A 19,259-nucleotide genomic window follows, 5' to 3' on the forward strand; every position below is an offset into this window, starting at 1 on the left:
ACTTCTGTAATGCCACTTGTATGCTAGTCTTGTTTTTTTAGGATGCCGTAAAAACTTCATTAATAATGAGTTTAATTGTTTAATTATTTTTTTAGGAGGGGAAGCAATCAACAATTGTAGGAAAAATAACATTTTTTGGTAAAATAATCATCTTTATCAAAGCCAATCTATCTTCCATAGTAAAGAACATCTTATTCCAATCATCTAATTGTTTTTCTAATTGTATTAGTTAGATTTTTATAATTTAACTTTAATGCTTCATTCCATTTAGGTGTTATGATTACACCTAAATATTTGAAGTGATCATTTTCCCAATTAAACATTTTGCATTTTCCAAGTAATGTGATAATTTTTTTTATTTATTAATAATGTTTCTGTTTTACTATGGTTGAATTTTAAACATGACATTTTCTCAAAAAAATTGATTGAATCAATAATATGTACAATGGAATAGTCTAGATCTACTATTGTCAATAAAATATCATCAGCAAAAAGCTGAATCTTGGAATAATAATTTTTATCAACAAAAAAACTTTTATGTTTGAGTTTATCCTAATATGATTTGCAAAGGATTCAACTGATAGAGTAAACAACAAAGGTGACAAGGTCAGCCTTGCTTAGTGTCTTTAAGAATTTTTATTGTCTTTGATAAGAATGCTCCAATTTTAATCTATGATATCGATTTATCATATATTCTTTTTATTAGATCAATGAAATCTATTGAGAAGTGGTACTCTTAAGACTTTGAACAAATATACCCAGTTTATCGAATCAAATGCTTTGTCTAGATCCAAACTGAAGACTGAAAGTTAATTTTTTTCTTCTTATTTGCAAAATCAATTAAAGAGAAAAGTCTGATTATACTGTCTTGAACTTTCCTATTTAAAATAAAACCTGTTTGGTCATCTTCTACTAGATTAGATACAAGTTGATTTAGTCTTTTAGCAAAGATGATCATAAAGATTTTATAATCAATATTTAAAAGAGATATGAATCAATAGGAAGAGCATAAATTAGGATCTTTGTCTTGTTTTAAGATAGGGGAAATCATTGCATATTTCCATGAAGGGAATGAACTTAGATTATTTTTAAGTTCTTGAAATGCTTTTAAATCAGGTAATATTTTATATAATTCTGGTTGTAAATTATCAATACCTGGAGCTTTATTATTCTTTATATTTTTGATTTGTTCCTTAGGTTCACTAAAAAGATATGCCTATTTAAATTAATATTTTGTTCTTCTGACAATTTCTTTTTTATATTATTTTTTAAGAAGTTATCAATTAAATCTTGATTGTCAATTTATATGTTAACGCTATTAATTGTTTCATGTTGTTTCCTAAAAATGTTTAAAATATCTATTAAATCTGTAGCATTTTTAGTTTTATTACCAAGAATGTAAAAGATGTTTAATATGATTTATATTTCTTAACCCTTTTGATTTCACAGCTAATCTATGTAAATGTTTGGGGTTTACTGTATAAGATTGCAGTTTAATTATTAATAAAAAACTATTTGATTTAAAATGTCAGTATACTTTTCATTTAACTCTTTTTAGTTCAGAGTTTGAATTTATTTCATTAGCTTTAAGATGCAATTTTAAATTATTGATTTTTGTTTGTAAGTTAATCAATTCTATATCCTGTTCTTTCTTTTTATTTAGATACCAGCTTTTGATTTCAACATATAAATAGGCTTTCAAGGAGTTCCATAAAACTATATTGGAAGTCATATTGTTATCACTGTAATCTAGAAATAAGTTTAATTCTTTAAAAAAAGCATTCTTTAAAGTCTGTTATTTTAACAATATAAGCAGGAATTCTTTGCCAGAAAATGAGATTATTAGGTTTAATACTGAAATTGAAAATAATGGCATTATGGTCAGACAATGGACAGGAGATTATGGATACTTCATCTATCTTTGAAAAAAAAAACTATCAGATGTGAATACCTTATACGTTGTTGTTTGTGTGCCAAATCTGAAAGAGTAGTATATATAGCTTAATGGCTTATAAACTTTGATTTCTTAAATATCTCTTAGATTTGTGGCATCAATAAAGTTATTCAATTTTTTTGCAGCAGGTGATAGAGAAAAAATGCTAACTTTAGTGGTGGCTTTTGCATGTAAAACACAGTGTCTAAATATTTTCTTGACTCTTTAGCACCAATACCCAGAATCCAATATACATTGACTAGAGTAAAATATAACTTATTTATCTCTAATACAACTGTACTCATCATTCCATTCTTATCAGAATATGTGTTGACAATCTTAGATAATAAAATATTTTTTTTCCATAAGATCATAGTACCACTTCTCTTAGAGTGAAAATGAGATTCCACTAGGACCGAATAATCTTTGAAATTTAATCTATCCAAGTCCTTTTTTATTAGTGTGTTTTTGTAAAAAGGCAACATCCACTTTGTTTAATTTTAGATATTTGAGTAAACTTCCTCTTTTAATAGGGTTATTCATACCGTTTACATTTAAAGATATGCATTTATAAGCAGACATTCCTGTGTATACAGATGGATAATTCCAAATCTGTTATGGACACAAAAAAATAAAAGCATCACTATTGAAAAACTTTCAAACCTATTTACATCCCTAATCTTGGAATAATTAGTTCCAGGTTTGATGAAATAATCATCACCCCCCCCCCTTAACCGTTGCAGTTTAGAAAATGAGATTCCACTAGGACCGAATAATCTTTGAAATTTAATCTATCCAAACTGCAAATTGGGAGCCATTATTGAATCCCCAAATTATGTGGATATTCTACAAAAGGGCCTTACAGAAACAGATGCCTGGTGCCAGAGCCATGGGCTCAAGCTTAATGCCAAGAAATGTATAGTTATCCCCTTTGGAAAAAACATGTACCCATGAATTACCACATAGGTGGCAGTACACTAAACATTGAAAGTATGATGAGAGACTTAGGGACACAGGTGGACAGTGGTCTCACTTTCGATAACCACATCGCCACAACAGTCAGGAAATCCTTCAATGTGGCACACCTCATCACTAAGGGCTTTTCATCCAGAAAAAAGGAGGTCATTGTATCACTGTACTCATCCCTCATTAGACCCATTATATAGTATAATTCCCCATTTGGTATGTACCTCACAAGACATCTGCAACAGCTGGAAAGGTCAGAGAAATACCTCACTAAAAGAATCACAGGCCTAAAGCAGATGCTATATGCTAACCGTCTAAAAAAACTCCAGCTATACTCTGTGGCATATCGTCTACTCAGAGGTGATCTCTGCTTAACATACAAGGCCATATCAAACCCTGAGCTGTTGGACATGCTCCACTTAAAGAAATCCCAATACCTCAGAGCCACACACTCCAGGGATCTAAACCTTGTCATCGCAATGAACAAAACATGCTGGAGGGATAGGTTCCTGACCCAGCGACTCCCCATACTCTGGAATAGACTGCCCATATATGTCAAGCAGAGCACCTCCTTGGACCTCTTCAAAAGGAACCTTGATGACTGGATGGGAGATAGGAAATTCACCCCGGGGATCATGTCAGTTGTCCTCCTAGACAGGGGTCCAGAGAAGAAAATATTGTGGGAAGAAATATCCAGGGAATTGTTATGGCTAGGCTTGTACAGGCCCTAAGGCTGATAGCCTAGTACCAACCAATGAACCTATGAACCTGTGATATATAGCTACTGCCTACTAAAATGATCAAATACTAAACTTAAACACAAAACAGTTTCTCAATGATAATATGAAACTTCAGTATAACAAACAATACAAAATAGCAAAACATGTATTAAATTGTCAAAGATAATTACATCTACACATATTATGCTAGTATCCTAGTATAGGAAAAAGAAGAAGGAAGGAAGGAAGGAAAGAGAAAAAAAAAGATATGTTAGGCCCGGATATTAAAACAAATAAGGAGCACCTAACCTCTATAAATATAGGATTCAATTACCTAAAATCGGCACAATACTATCAACTAATAGCTATCAACATCAACTATTAATCTAGAGAGTTCTATTTACAGTATCATTGACAGTATTTTTGACCACAAAACAATACTATTAAAACCGACCTTACAAAGCACATACTATGCTGCCCTGAACTTCCAAACGTAGAATCTAGCCTGGGTGGCATAACAATGAGTAGATAATTAAACATAGTTTACTCAGTGTATTAATTTACTTTTTCCTTTCATAATACTTCTCCCTCCTCCCACCTCTTATAAATTACATTAAATTGAGTCTGTAGTGTGAGAAAAAAAAATAAATTCCTATTTATATGTCAATTCCGTTAGAGTAGGTATGGTCAAATAAACACTGAATATTATAATAGCTTTCTGTCAATAATAAAAAAGAATAAATAAAACTCTTAGAAAACTGAATAAAAGATGCTAAAGGTATTCCAGATAATTGCTCATTACAATGAAGTAATGAGAACAGACAGCATATAATTACTAAAACAAACTATCAGATACTAGACAAAGGTATTGTTACAATAAAATGAACATACCAAGAGCTGTGTATGTCTTTGAAAATTTCAGAGTTAATTATGGTCAAAGATAGTATCATAAAACTGATTGAGAACCCTTCACACTAATAAGGGACTCTATAAATAAGGACAGAATCCAACGCAAAGATAAGAATTACTGCTCATAATCCTTATACACTGATTATACTTCAATGTATGATGGTAGTTTATACTATTTCTGTAGCTTAAGGGCTTTGGTACTAGTATTATACAGTTGGTAATGAAATCTGTATCAGAACTGATAAAAACTTAAAAGTTGGACTAGCTGCATATAATAAAAAAGGTGAAACTGTTTCAAACACTGTGTGGGTATGAAACATAAAATCAGATTGGATAACCACTTAAAAAATGATTAAATATAAAGTGATATTACATTTTGTGTAGACTAGAATGACCAGAAATATACATGATGTTATATTAATAAGTAATGTATAAATTGTTCAACATAGCAAACTTATCAAATGTCTTGTGAATTTTGTGACAGTTTGATATAAAGAAAACTTGTATTGAAAGAGTTTTCATTATAAGTATTACTTTTGTTGTATAAAGTATTTGACCAGTATACCAGACTCGCATTCAGAATGAATTTTCCTATACAATATTAGCATTTATTTGTAGTCTACAACATATCGGTTAAAACCCTCTTCCTTGATAGTATATAATTTTGTGGGGCTCATGACAGTTGCATGAAACTAGTGGATCCAAAGCAAACAAGCAATTCAGCTGAGTCAGGAGTGAAACCAAACCACCAGAAGTCTAACAACCAAATCTAGCAACCCCTCGTTTTCTTAACATTAAACTATTAAACCCCCCACGTTTCATATCACTTCCAACCTGAATCAGTAACTTGCTGTATTTGCTAGAATTATTTCCTTGTTTAAGTTAAGTATACTCTGATTTCTAAGGTACTAAAAACAACTATTATAGTCCGAAGAATATTACATACAATAATAATGCATCTAAGAATAAGAGCAGCAAAAAGCCTACATAAATTAATGTATAACTAAATCCCAGCAAGCCATAACACTTTCTTGTAATGTGCTACTATATTCAACAGATAGATCAATTACTTATTAATCCAAAGATATAGCATTAAAATATGCAGCTGGTTATAATACCACAGATTACAGTGCTTAAAAACTGTTATCATTTCTATCATATAGTAGATGATCATTACTATCAGACAAGTAGTTACAAGCATTACCTCTGCAGTAATATGTATACATTAGAACAACTGAACAGAAACACTTGAAAAAATTAGGAGAACAAAGCAGAATTAAATGTATTTCTATGCTGTAATCAAGGAAACTGCCTTTGCATATTTGTGTCAAATAAATGCTATTTACAGGCACTATATATAAACAAGTTAAATTAAATAATTAGTAATAAATTTCAATGAATATCTTTAAACAATTGAAGCTTTTATTGTCTTAGAAATAAATAAACTATATGAATAGGAACCAGACATTATGTGGAGCCATTAAGGTTCAATGACATGTCATACTGATTAAAACGAAACTTCATTGCTACCTTAAAAGAGAAGCCCTTTTTTATTTTTTTTTAAAAATACAACTCTGCATAAAAGCACAACCTCAATAAGGTCATTTCAGCAGCTTTGTTGACACTGATGAGTTCGGTAATGGATGCAGCTAATGTTATTCCATGAAAACAGCTTGTCAGAGGCGATTTACCATGAATCATTCAAGTTGGAGCACAGACTTCCACGTTGAGGGGTCAGAGGTTGACTGTGGCAGCTCTTCACACTTCCAAAGGGTGCGGTATAACAGAAGAAAACTGAATATGCAAAAACTGCTTGTGAACATCAGCAAATGCAGGATTTTTCAGTTCTAGTGGGAAATTCAAATCTTGGAAGACAATTTTAAGCCACTCGTGCCAGAAACACAATGAAAAAAAGGAGTGGCACATATGTGAGGAAAGAAAACAGTTATATGTTAATTTAAGCAACAGTTAATTACAAAATAAATCATTGCAGTAAATTTACCAGCTTGATATACACCATACATGACCACCAGTCAGTCAGGAAATTATCTCATATACTGCTTGGGTATCTGGCTAGTATCACAAATATAAACAGCACTGCACCACTCCACAAATTTAAAGGAAGAGACCTGACTACAGACATAACAGCGTTCTCAGTCAAGCAGCAACCCCAAAAAAATCATCCTTGAAAGACAGCATCGATAAAAAGAGGTGGCATAAAATGCAACTGTACTATAAACTATTTAAATCTCTTGCTTTTACTTGGAAAGAGAGAATAAAAAACTACACTGACGGGCAAAAATGTAACAATAATAGACCCCACAAACAAGGCAAGAGAAAGACACTCAAGTAAAACCTATCAGTCAAATCCCAGTCACAGCCAGACTATGGATCCCACCAGTCACTCAAACCCCAGTCCAAACCAACAATCTCAGATGTGTAAACCCCCATCCACCCCTCCCAAAAAAAAGATTACCTCAGTTATATGTAGACTTCTATATATGTCTTCATATAACTGGAAACCAACATCACGACAATATTATTAAGTTCTTTATATGATGAGATCTTGATTATTTTTCTTTAAACTTCTTAGAAGATTTGTCCTTTGTGACATTTGAGCTCTTGACAGCCTGTCTTTTCAGTCTAGGTAAAGACAAGTCCATATCTTCTACTTTATCCAACAAATTATTTTTTCTAGCAAAGACCAGAGCCACTTCTAGAGTGTTGAATATTCTTTGACCTTCTGGTAAGGAGATTTTTATCCTAGCTGGGAATACAATCTGTGCTTTGATGTCAGCTTTCTTCATAGCCTTAACAAAGGGAATACAAACTTTTCTTTTTGCCATTATTGTGGAGGTGTAATCATTATCAAATCTGACACTTTTCCCATTTATTTGAACTGGTGATCCCGACCATGCATCTCTCAAAATAAGATCTTTATCCTGTGTTGACAAGAATTTAACTATAATAGATCTTGGAGCTAATGAATTCTTTGAACTGTAAATATTTGACAATGACCTGTGCACTCTCTCTATTCCAAATAGCAAAGATTCAAATAAATTTAATGCTTTACGGAGCCAGTCATTTAAAAATTGAGTCATGTTATTACCTTCCATTTTTTCTGGAATTCCATAGAGTCTGATATTATTCCTTCTTGACCTACTCTCCAGATCTTACACTTTCTCCAATAAGTTGTTTTGTTTTAGTAAGAATTCTATTTGAGTGTCATTTTCATTCTGAGAGGCTTCTATGGCTGTTATTTGTTCAAAATGTTAGTAATAATTTCTTTCAGTGTGTCAATTTGTTTTTTACTTTCCTTCTTTATATTTTCCATAATATTTTCCAAATTATCCATTTTGATGGAGAGATCTTGAATTATAATTGTCTGTACCCTTCTTCATAGATGTATCATGATGAGAAGCCTTCAAATGACTCATAATTGTGTCAGGTTGTAGAACTTCTGACAGAATACAATCTTAAATAATCCCTTAATGAAGATAATTCTTATTCAGAAAGGTTCCAAACAATAGTAGAACCAATAATATATGGAATTATTTGAAGTTTTAAAAGTTAGAATAAAATCCTGTCAGAAAAAAGCTTTAGGGCAGAGCTAATGTTCTGTGCTGTTATCTGCTAGGCAACCTAGCCATGCCCCCAGACACGCACCTTCTTGATGTATTTCCTTTCTGCCCACATTGGTTACTTTGTACCTTGTCACACTCATTAATTAAGTGAGAAAAGTCCTGACAAAAGAAACATGATTTAGGCTGGCCAGCACACCTTAATCTCTGTCTATGACCAGCCAAAAAAAGAAAAAAAAAAACAATTAACAAGTGTTTCATCATGTTTTTTTCCACATTTAAACAACTATTTCCAGCCTTCACCCTCCATTCCATAAATTTGTTTCACTTCTGACTTTCACAATATTATCAATAGTTTCACACAGACCCTTCATGCATTTTTAACATAGCGCACTTATAGTTTATCAGTTCTAAACTGCAAAGTAACATTTCTTAAATTAAAAGGCATTTTAAGTTAAAAGGTATTAACCTGATGCAATTATACTTTTAACATCTGCTTGTCACAGCATAACTTGCATTTCTGCCACACATCATTAGGCCGTAATGTTATAGCAAGTAATCAAAAAGAGGACACACAGCAGATTACATTAACTCATTTGACATATCTGAAGTAATAATGATATACTTTTAAAATAAATGTATTTTTGTTATGATTACTTCTTGGGAGGCAAGGACAAGTAATTCACCGTATATTGCATATATTTCCAGATTCCTCATGTCACTGATTTTCTGTTATCACACTTTACAAACTGGCATATTTTACATCATGTATATTAAATGCTCATAATAAAAAGAATAGTTGAGTTTATAACAACAAAACATTTGCAATAGCAAATCACAAGGGCTATAGATAACATATTTAGTATTCATCACTCAGACGTAAGCTGTTCAATTGATATACAAAACTGTGTGTCAATACTTGATCTGACCCCATAACTAAAAGTATCAGTAGTCTAGATTTGAACCCACATCACCTCTACTGTTGCTCTCAACACAATGCCTCAGAGACAGGTAGCTGACGGGTGGATTTTCTTCACTTGGCATTGTTCAGTGTGCTGACAGCTGTGCACTGGCACCAGTCTCATTTGTGTTACTGATGGCAATCCAAATTAAATTTTGAGTTTTTGCCTTGGGAAGTGAACCACCATTCACTGCTAGTGACCACTGACAGTCAGCTGTGCACAATGTCAAGCTCAAAGGATGAAGCCAAGAGTAAAAAAGGATTATTTTAAACTGTTGTTTTGTATAATTTTCTCAACTTTGTTGTCTTAAAACATGAAAATATGCTCATTAAACATCACTGCTTTAATCCAAACAGCACCCTATCTAGATTAGAACCTTGAAACCACAACAGCAACATGACACGTGAGATTATTTTTACTATTTGCCACAGACACAGAGATATTATGAAGAAGAGAGAGTAGATTACATATACTCATGATGTGACATTATTTCACTTTACATTAAAGGATCAAGATAAGTATTTTCTCACAGCTGCACTTTTGTGTAGATGAATGGGATATGTGCAACAGTTAAACTAATAATTCCTGTCACAATAATAAAACATGTTTTCAATACTCGAGTTGTCTTCGTCTCTTTCTTTTGTTAGTATTATTCTCTTTTTTATGCTTTCCTAACATAAATGCAATGCCATTGGGATTTATTTTGATTTGTCTTTGTATCGTACTTCTCAACCTGGAAACATCAAACCTGGACAAAGCCCATGAAAAATAAGTACAAATATGTATGCTGATTAACATACAATTTGCATACATAATTATGTAACCCCACCCACTCCAATGGAATTGTGGAATACCAACTTTTAAACACAAACTGAAGAAAAGACAAAATATGATCATGAAACACAAAATAAACAGAAGAACAATAGTGTTTTATTTGTATTAACATGTGAACTTGAATAAAACTAAAATATATTTTTTTTATAAAAGTAAAATTTGCTACTAGTACTACTACACATCAAATTCAAGCATAGCCTGTAGGCTGCAGCTCTGCACCTTCCCTATCTTGTCCTACACATTAGATGCTTCTTCTCACAAATTGTCATACAGTTATTATGTTCATAAACATAACAAATGATACTAAAATTTAGCTTTACCAGCCTAAAAAAATGTAGTTGGACAGTTTACAGTATGATCAGTAACTGGATAACATGTGCCCTAATTCCTATTAATACCTGCAATGTTTTCAGTCCAGGGCCCGGGCAAAATAACAGAGCTGATATGAATGCGGTCAACTAGAAAACTACTTTCATCAGAAAAAAAATCATCTGCTAAAGTACAGGACTTCTGAGAGCTGCTTATTCAGAAAAATACGAACAAGCTGACAGTCTACTCTGCCCTTAGAAAAATGTTACAGTGTGCAAGATATGAAGCACACAATAAATAGCAGTGTTTGACTATACACTAATATTATGAGACCGAATTCAACTGAGGTGAATAGAATTGCTTTGTCATTTATCTGGGGAAAAATGCTGCAATAAAATAATTCCCTTAATTCCCTTTCAGCAGTACTATAGTGAATAGCAAAGCTATCAGCCTGTAACACAGTCAGCGCTATTTAAAAAAAAACAAGAATTAGACATTAGCCCCCCACCCTTGCCATGCCCTCGTCACCAGGACCATTAGCTGTATGGTACAAGACGATAATGCTAAATGATTCATACCAACAAATCACTTTGTATTGTACACAACTGTATTTTTCTTATGTAGACTAGAAACAACCAGTATAGGAGTTACAGACAATAACAGATGACAATATATTGTGTATTAAAAACTTTTTCTGACCTTCAGCCCACTATTCAAGACCATCCTGTTGCTTTGCTGCTGAAATTATTTTTAGCCAGATTCTTACATAAATGGGTTTGTAAAGATTACCTCTAAAACGGCAAACCTAAAATTTTTTCTGAAATATTAGCCTTTGCTTAACACAACCTATGTGAGGTAAGGTTTGCCTTTTTTTCTTAATGACCATTTTATTTTCCTCTGCTCTTAACTTCATATGAAGTGATAATAAGACAGTAGCTACAAACAACGGCATAAGCTTGAGGGTAAAGCAATGAAACTTCTATTATCTAAAATGTCACTTAAGCCTGCAAAGAAACATTATAATACTGAAACAGCAAAAGTATGAGTAGAGAGACATATAAAGCACACATGAAAATATTACTTTAATCCATATTAAAATGTCAAACACCAGAACTCATTGCTTGCTGATATTATGCAGGTGGAGAGAAACTTATGTTTGGCAGATTTCATATCTTCAGCCTGGCAAAGTTTCTGCACATCAACTACCAGAACATCCTGTCCTGCCTCATTAGTATCAGATTGTGACAGATAGCCCAACTACAGTTTAGGCTGAAATTAATTGACTATCGGTGACACATTTCTAAAATTCAGCATTACAGAATTATGTATGTGTTCACTGTTTGTAAATTCAACAACAACAATAACACATACCAAACTAATCATATAAATTTCAGCTCTATACAATGCATGTTACTAAAGTCTAAATTCTGCAAGTTGATGTGCTTGAACTTAAATTCCGTCTGTCCAAATGTGTGACTAATGGCAAGCAGACCTCTCAATCATACCAAATTCCTCAGTATTTACTGGTTTTGAGGTACAAATAATGGGGTGCCACAAATTCCCAAGTGGCCCCCTTGATTCTCATTTTTTTCAATTTTTTTTTTTTAAAGATGTTCTCACTGACGTCATCACATGCAGGGCACGCGCAATGATGTCAGCTTCATGAGGGAGACTACCAGCCTGTCGAAATAGGCCCTCCCGGCTCGGACTGTTTATTTTTTTATTTTGCATTTTATTGCGGGAGTTGGTTGAACTTAACTATCGAAGCCATATGGAGACTATTTGGACTGGGACTTGTACTGCACACAGCACAACATAGCAAGTATGGTCCAGTGCGGAGGAGCAGGACAGGAGTATGTCTCAATTTTAATATGTTCTTAGAGATTATTATCACATGTAAATTTAAACTCAGAATACCATAAGTCTGCGACTGCATTTAGTTGCATGCTATGGGTCTTTTAACTTGTCTAGTTGCACATTTCCCATACATACATATATATATATATATATATATATATATATATATATATATATATATATATATATATATATATATATATATATATATATATATATATATATATATATATATATATATATAGTCTGGTTAAGCTTTGTATGCTGTTTTTTGACAGCTGTTGAAAGGTTGTTATATATTAAATGTTGCCTTTTGTTCTGGTATGATAGAATAATTAACGTTTGGTTCAGTGTTTTGAGAAATTTGTTGAGAAAGTCTAGATTTTAAAAGGGTTACATGGCATGACTTGCCATTAGTCACATATTTGGACAGACGGAATTTAAGTTCAAGCACATCAACTTGCAGAATTTAAACTTTAGTAACATGAATTGTATAGAGCTGAAATTTATAGGATTAGTTTGGTATGTGTTATTGTTGTTGAATTTACAAACAGTGAACACATACATAATTCTGTAATGCTGAATTTTAGAAATGTGTCACCGATAGTCAATTAATTTCAGCCTAAACTGTAGTTGGGCTATCTGTCACAATCTGATACTAATGAGGCAGGACAGGATGTTCTGGTAGTTGATGTGCAGAAACTTTGCCAGGCTGAAGATACGAAACCTGCCAAACATAAGTTTCTCTCCACCTGCATAATATCAGCAAGCAATGAGTTCTGGTGTTTGACATTTTAATATGGATTAAAGTAATATTTTCATGTGTGCTTTATATGTCTCTCTACTCATACTTTTGCTGTTTCAGTATTATAATGTTTCTTTGCAGGCTTAAGTGACATTTTAGATAACAGGAGTTTCATTGCTTTACCCTCAAGCTTATGCCGTTGTTTGTAGCTACTGTCTTATTATCACTTCATATGAAGTTAAGAGCAGAGGAAAATAAAATGGTCATTAAGAAAAAAATGCAAACCTTACCTCACATAGGTTGTGTTAAGCAAAGGCTAATATTTCAGAACAAATTATAGGTTTGCCATTTTAGAGGTAATCTTTACAAACCCATTTATGTAAGAATCTGGCTAAAAATAATTTCAGCAGCAAAGCAACAGGATGGTCTTGAATAGTAGGCTGAAGGTCAGAAAAAGTTTTTAACACACAACATATTGTCATCTGTTATTGTCTGTAACTCCTATTCTGGTCGTTTCTAGTCTACAAAAGAAAAATACAGTTGTGTACAATACAAAGTGATTTGTTGGTATGAATCATTTAGCATTATCGTCTTGTACCATACAGCTAATGGTCCTGATGACGAGGGCATGGCATGGGAGGGGGGTTAATGTCTAATTCTTGTGTTTTTTAAATAGCACTGACCGTGTTACAGGCTGATAGCTTTGCTATTCACTATAGTACTGCTAAAAAGGAATTAAGGGAATTATTTTATTGCAGCATTTTTCCCCAGATAAATGACAAAGCAATTCTATTCACCTCAGTTGAATTCAGTCTCATAATATTAGTGTATAGTCAAACTCTGCTATTTATTGTGTGCTTCATATCTTGCACGCTGTAACATTTTTCTAAGGGCAGAGTAGACTGTCAGCTTGTTCGTATTTTTCTGAACAAGCAGCTCTCAGAAGTCCTGTACTTTAGCAGATGATTTTTTTTTTCTGATGAAAGTAATTTTCTAGTTGACCGCATTCATATCAGCTCTGTTATTTGCCCGGGCCCTGGACTGACAACATTGCCGGTATTAATAGGAATTAGGGCACATGTTATCCAGTTACTGATCATACTGTAAACTGTCCAACTACATTTTTTTAGGCTAGTAAAGCTAAATTTTAGTATCATTTGTTATGTTTTTGCACATAATAACTGTATGACAATTTGTGAGAAAAAGCATCTAATGTGTAGGACAAGATAGGGAAGGAGTTGCAGCATACAGGCTATGCTTGAATTTGATGTGTAGTAGTTGTTGTTTGTCTTTCGGCTTTTCCCGGTTAGGGGTCGCCACAGCAGAACTCCAGTCTGCTAATCATTGGCAGTAGGTTTTTACGGTACTGAGTTGCCAGCTCGACGCCCAACCTTCAACAAAGGCATGCCCATTCATGCATGTCTTTCGGAACGCCACTCGACCGCGGGGAAGACATGCAGACTCCACACAGAAGGCACTCCCCGCACACCAGCTGAGAATTGAACAGGAGAACCTCTTTTGATGTGTAGTAGTACTAGTAGTAAATTTTATTTTTATAAAAAAAAATGTATTTTAGTTTTATTCAAGTTCACATGTTAATATAAATAAAACACTATTGTTCTTCTGTTTATTTTGTGTTTCATGATCATATTTTATCTTTTCTTCAGTTTGCGTTTAAAAGTTGGTATCCCACAATTCCATTGGAATGGGTGGGGTTACATAATTATGTATGCAAAGTGTATGCTAATCAGCGTATAGATTTGTACCTATTTTTCATGGGCCTTGTCCAGATTTTTGATGTTTCCAGGTTGAGAGGTATGATGGCAAGGCATGCCATGTAACCCTTTTAAAATCTAGACTTTCTCAACAAACTCCACAAACACTGAACCAAACGCTAATTATTCTATCATGCCAGAACAAAAGGCAACATTTAACATACAACAACCTTTCAACAACTGTCAAAAACGAGAGACAGAGAGAGAGAAATGTGCAACTAGACAAGTTAAAAGACCCATAGCATACAATTAGATGCGGTCGCAGACTTATGGTATTCGGAGTTTAAATTTACATATGATAATAATCTCTCAGAACATATTAAAATTGAGACATACTCCTGTCCTGCTCCTCCGCACCAGACCATACTTGCTATGCTGTGCTGTGTGCAGTACAAGTCCCAGTCCAACTAGTCTCCATACGGCTTCAATAGTTAAGTTCAACCAACTCCCGCAAAAAAAAATACAAAATAAAAAAATTCAGAGCCGGGAGAGCCTTATTCCCACAGGCTGGCAGTCTCCCTCACGAAGCTGATGTCATTGCACATGATGACGTCAGTGACAACATCAAAAAAAAAAAAAAAAAACGGGAATCAAGGGGCCACTCGGGAATTTGTGGCACCCCATTATTTGCACTTGAAAAACGGTAAATACCAAGGAATTCGGTATAGTGAGAGGACTGCTTTGTAAATTACAGACAACTTCTTACTCAGAGGCATAGTTGGGTCATAAGCAATGTCATAAAGCTGTTATAAAGATTATCTCCTTATTCAGTCAATACAATCCCTGACTTTTTGGTAACTCTATTCTCCTAGATACACCATCATTAAGTGTACATCAAACTGGCCGGAGTATGAAACACTTAATTATTTTTAAAGTAATATTAATCCTTCACACTTGCAGGCCCTTAGCAAGTCCTACTTCTTAATGCTCATTCTAACTGGTAGGGTTTGTACATGGCATTGTGCATGTCCTCCCACAGTGTTTGCTTGCTTAGCATTTCTTGCAGATTATGTGATTCATGAATGATAATAAGTTGACAGATGATGTACATATTCACTCTGCCAAATCCAGAGCTGCTGCTATGGCACAGGAAAGGAGGGCTACTGGTGGCAGTTCTACTAATGAACCACCACTGACTGAGACAGAGAAATTCCTGTCCACTGTAAGGGATCTACACAGCACTTGGGGGAAAAGATAAGGGGAGAGAGAGTAGAAAAGTGGAGAGAAAATGTGTATAACATCAGTCTTAATATGCAGATTTAGTTGGCATTCCTGTTTATTGTGTCATTTGCATTATAATGCTTATCATCCCTTTTTTAATCTCCATTTAAAGTGTCTAGGTGCATCTGGTACTGAGTTTCCACAAACCACCTGCAAATGGCATGGCCATAACTTTTTTTTCCTATTACTGTATGCAAAGTTGATTTATGTCATCCTTTCTTAATTGCACTTGCATCTATTATTGCATAATTTCAGGTTTATGTATTATAAGTTTGGCCAGCTTTTGTTATATTTCTTTTGTTGTTGTGTTAATTACTTGTTATCACTGGTGAGCCTGCCATTGGCACTGTGGAACTCCTACTGCCTGATATCAGAGAATTAGTAGCCTCTGGTGATGATGATGATGATTATGACAGTGATGAAGAGGCCCAGTCTGGGTGTGCAGTGGGTCAGTCTGACATGAGGTTGTGGCTTCCACATCCCTTGCTGAGATTTTTGACACAGTCAGTATGCATACACACACTCATGGCATAGAGTCATCAGAGATTAGACAACCTGAGGGTTGACATGGTTGATCAGGGTAGTGTGGTTAAAACTGGCTGAGTTTCACCATAGCCATTGTGATGAAATACCGCACAGTGGTGTTGATAGTGGTTCTTGGGGGGGCCTGATCTCCACCATCCTCCCTGATGTTGGCCTGTCACTAGGTGCCATACAATGTATGTATATGGCTAACACAAAGGCACAGGCACATTCTACCAGGCCCTCAGAAGAGATAATTTGAGTACTGTATGGTGTGCATTCTGACACATCAAACTGTCTGACTGTGTGGATGACTCCTTTGACAGGATGAATAACACACTGGATTATGCAGTGTCTGTAATGGAAAGTCTGGTAGAGAGGGTCAGTATCCATGTAGTCAGAGAGCTGTTACATAGGTGTAAACTGATGTAGCCATGCCAAATCCCACTCCTATGGTGGCAATACCCCCAGTGCTCCATCAATGATCGAGGAGTCCACACCCAGACATGGTGGGCTTCGTGGGTATGATCATGGATGTAGTTGTTATGAGAGCTTGTCCAGAAGACATTGTTCACATTCATGGAGCACTTTGCCTTCTAGTCAGGGTCATGAAACTAGCAGAGCAACCCCTGGCAGAGGTAGTTCATGTATTTGAGGGCGGTCATGATGAACTGAATCCTCAACCTTGCACATCTCACACCTGTCCAAGATGCCAGGAAGCAGTGCTAGCACAGTGCTTGATTTTGTTCATGCAGATGTATACACATTAAAATCATCTAGACCATACCACTTCACACACACACACACACACACACACACACACACACACACACACACACACACACACACACACACACACAAAACTAAAGGATGTAAATATGTTCCTACTGGCCCTTACAAGTGGTACTTGCTGATCAACTGTTTTCTCACTCATACCAAATCTTTGGTATCAGGCTTGGCCACTTGTAACGCCCCTGACCCACCCTTTGCATGTGATGATGATGACTGTGCCATGCCCTTTGCACATTTCTTTGTGATTTATGCTTGCCTATGTCTGATGCAAAGAGTGGATACCTAGTGCTTGCTTACTCAGATGTTTGCTTTAATGGAATGTATTGCAGGAACTGTTTTTTATTGTTCTTTTTCTTGACCAGTTGTAAGAGATTTGTTAAGTACTTTTTGATCCTCATTGTATTTGCATTGCATTCTTAATAATGCAATACTACAGCTTAGTAAGTATTGCTTACTCATAAGCTTGTGTAAATGGTGCTAAAATTGCTCTGGTCACTGTTGGGGTATCTATATAGGGCAAATGTAATGTGTGATGCACAGTACTGGCCAGAATTGTGTATGTATATTGCATACATCAGTCATGAGTTACTTCTGACATTATTCTAGAGTTGAGCCATGTTTCATTTATATATCTTATTTTTTCAGGTTCAGCATTTACTTTGGTTATTACTGCTGCTACTAGATGTGTCTTCAGGGGGGCGACTGATGCTCACAGAACACAATAATTACATGGATAAGTAAAGGTTGAGGGAGTTGCAGACATCCCTTTTGCTGTTTGCATGTGCTTAGTATCTAGGTTTTCACTTAGATACTGATAGTGTGTGCAATCCTCTGCATCTTAGCCAGCACCATGGTGTATTGTGCATGCCTACATCTATCAGGATCATCCATGGCTGCAGGCTCTTCATTGACTCCTCATGTGTATCTGCTGGACCTAATGGCCCTGCCTGTGGTCCTAGAAACTTCAATACTTGGCCATGTTGTCCTTGTTGCAGCTGTTTCCTGACATATATATTGTGCAACATGTCACAGAATGTGAGTATTTTGACCGAGGTATCATACTGCAGGGCACCATCTGTTGTGTCTAGAGACCAGAATCTTAATTTGAGCAAGCCAAATACATATGAACATGCCATGACTGTATTCTTGCTCAATGGGGTTGTGTGGATTTCTCATAGGTGCCATGAGGCAAGGTTCCAGTGCATAACCTACATAGACCACTAAATGGCCTTCTGGAAACCCACCCCTAACAAACCTCATGTACAGGTCACAGGTGTGCCATATGTGTGAGTTGTGAAAATTGCCAGAGTTACCTGCACATACATGATAGATGATCTTTTGGACATTACAAACCACCTGACTGTTGATGGGGTGGTAGCCTTTTCTGTTGATGTACCTCCTTCCCAGGTGAGGTTTCATTTCTATGTGTGTGCAGTCTGTAGTCCACAGCAACTCAGGGGAGTGTGCCATAGCGTAGTATAGTTGTTTGGTCTCTCATGTAGGGTACATGGAAACCAAATATGATCCCTTGCATGTTGTAGCATTCCATTTTGAAGCTGGTAATATTTTAGGGATTGAGACCTGTGACAACCCTAATATATTTCTCCTGTAGGTCTCGGAAAAGTACCTGTAGCTAGTATACATAATACTAATCATGCCTTAGTTTCCACCAGGATCATTTCTCCACGATATCTGTGGGGCTCAGGTGAGGGAGGCAGAGATTGCATATTTCCTCTAGGGTATCCATAGCTGCCCTCTGTCGCTCTACAATTTCTGTATCATACAGTCCATGTTAAGTCAAACTAGGTTTGAACACTCTTCTTTTTATAAGTCATGATTTGGTAGCAGTAGCATCAGTCACTTGTATTAAAGTTTGTTGCACATATATGTTAACACATTTTTCTAAGTGTCTTCATGTCTATATTCCAAAAATGCATTGAAATTAAAGCCAAAAGGGAGCACTGCAAGTGCATGCACATTTTATATGTTCCTGAATAGTTCCACCACGTTGGATTGCTTAATTAACATTTATTTCAGCTACTTATGTATTTATTATCATATTCTGCCACTTACCCTTGTTTTGAGGATGAGCATGAAGCAAAGAGTTAATGAATACAAAATAAAGTGCTTGCAT

The sequence above is a fragment of the Protopterus annectens genome, chromosome 1.part0, assembly GCF_019279795.1.
Source record: "Protopterus annectens isolate FY-2018-M chromosome 1.part0, PAN1.0, whole genome shotgun sequence".
In the NCBI taxonomy this organism is placed as follows: domain Eukaryota; kingdom Metazoa; phylum Chordata; order Ceratodontiformes; family Protopteridae; genus Protopterus; species Protopterus annectens.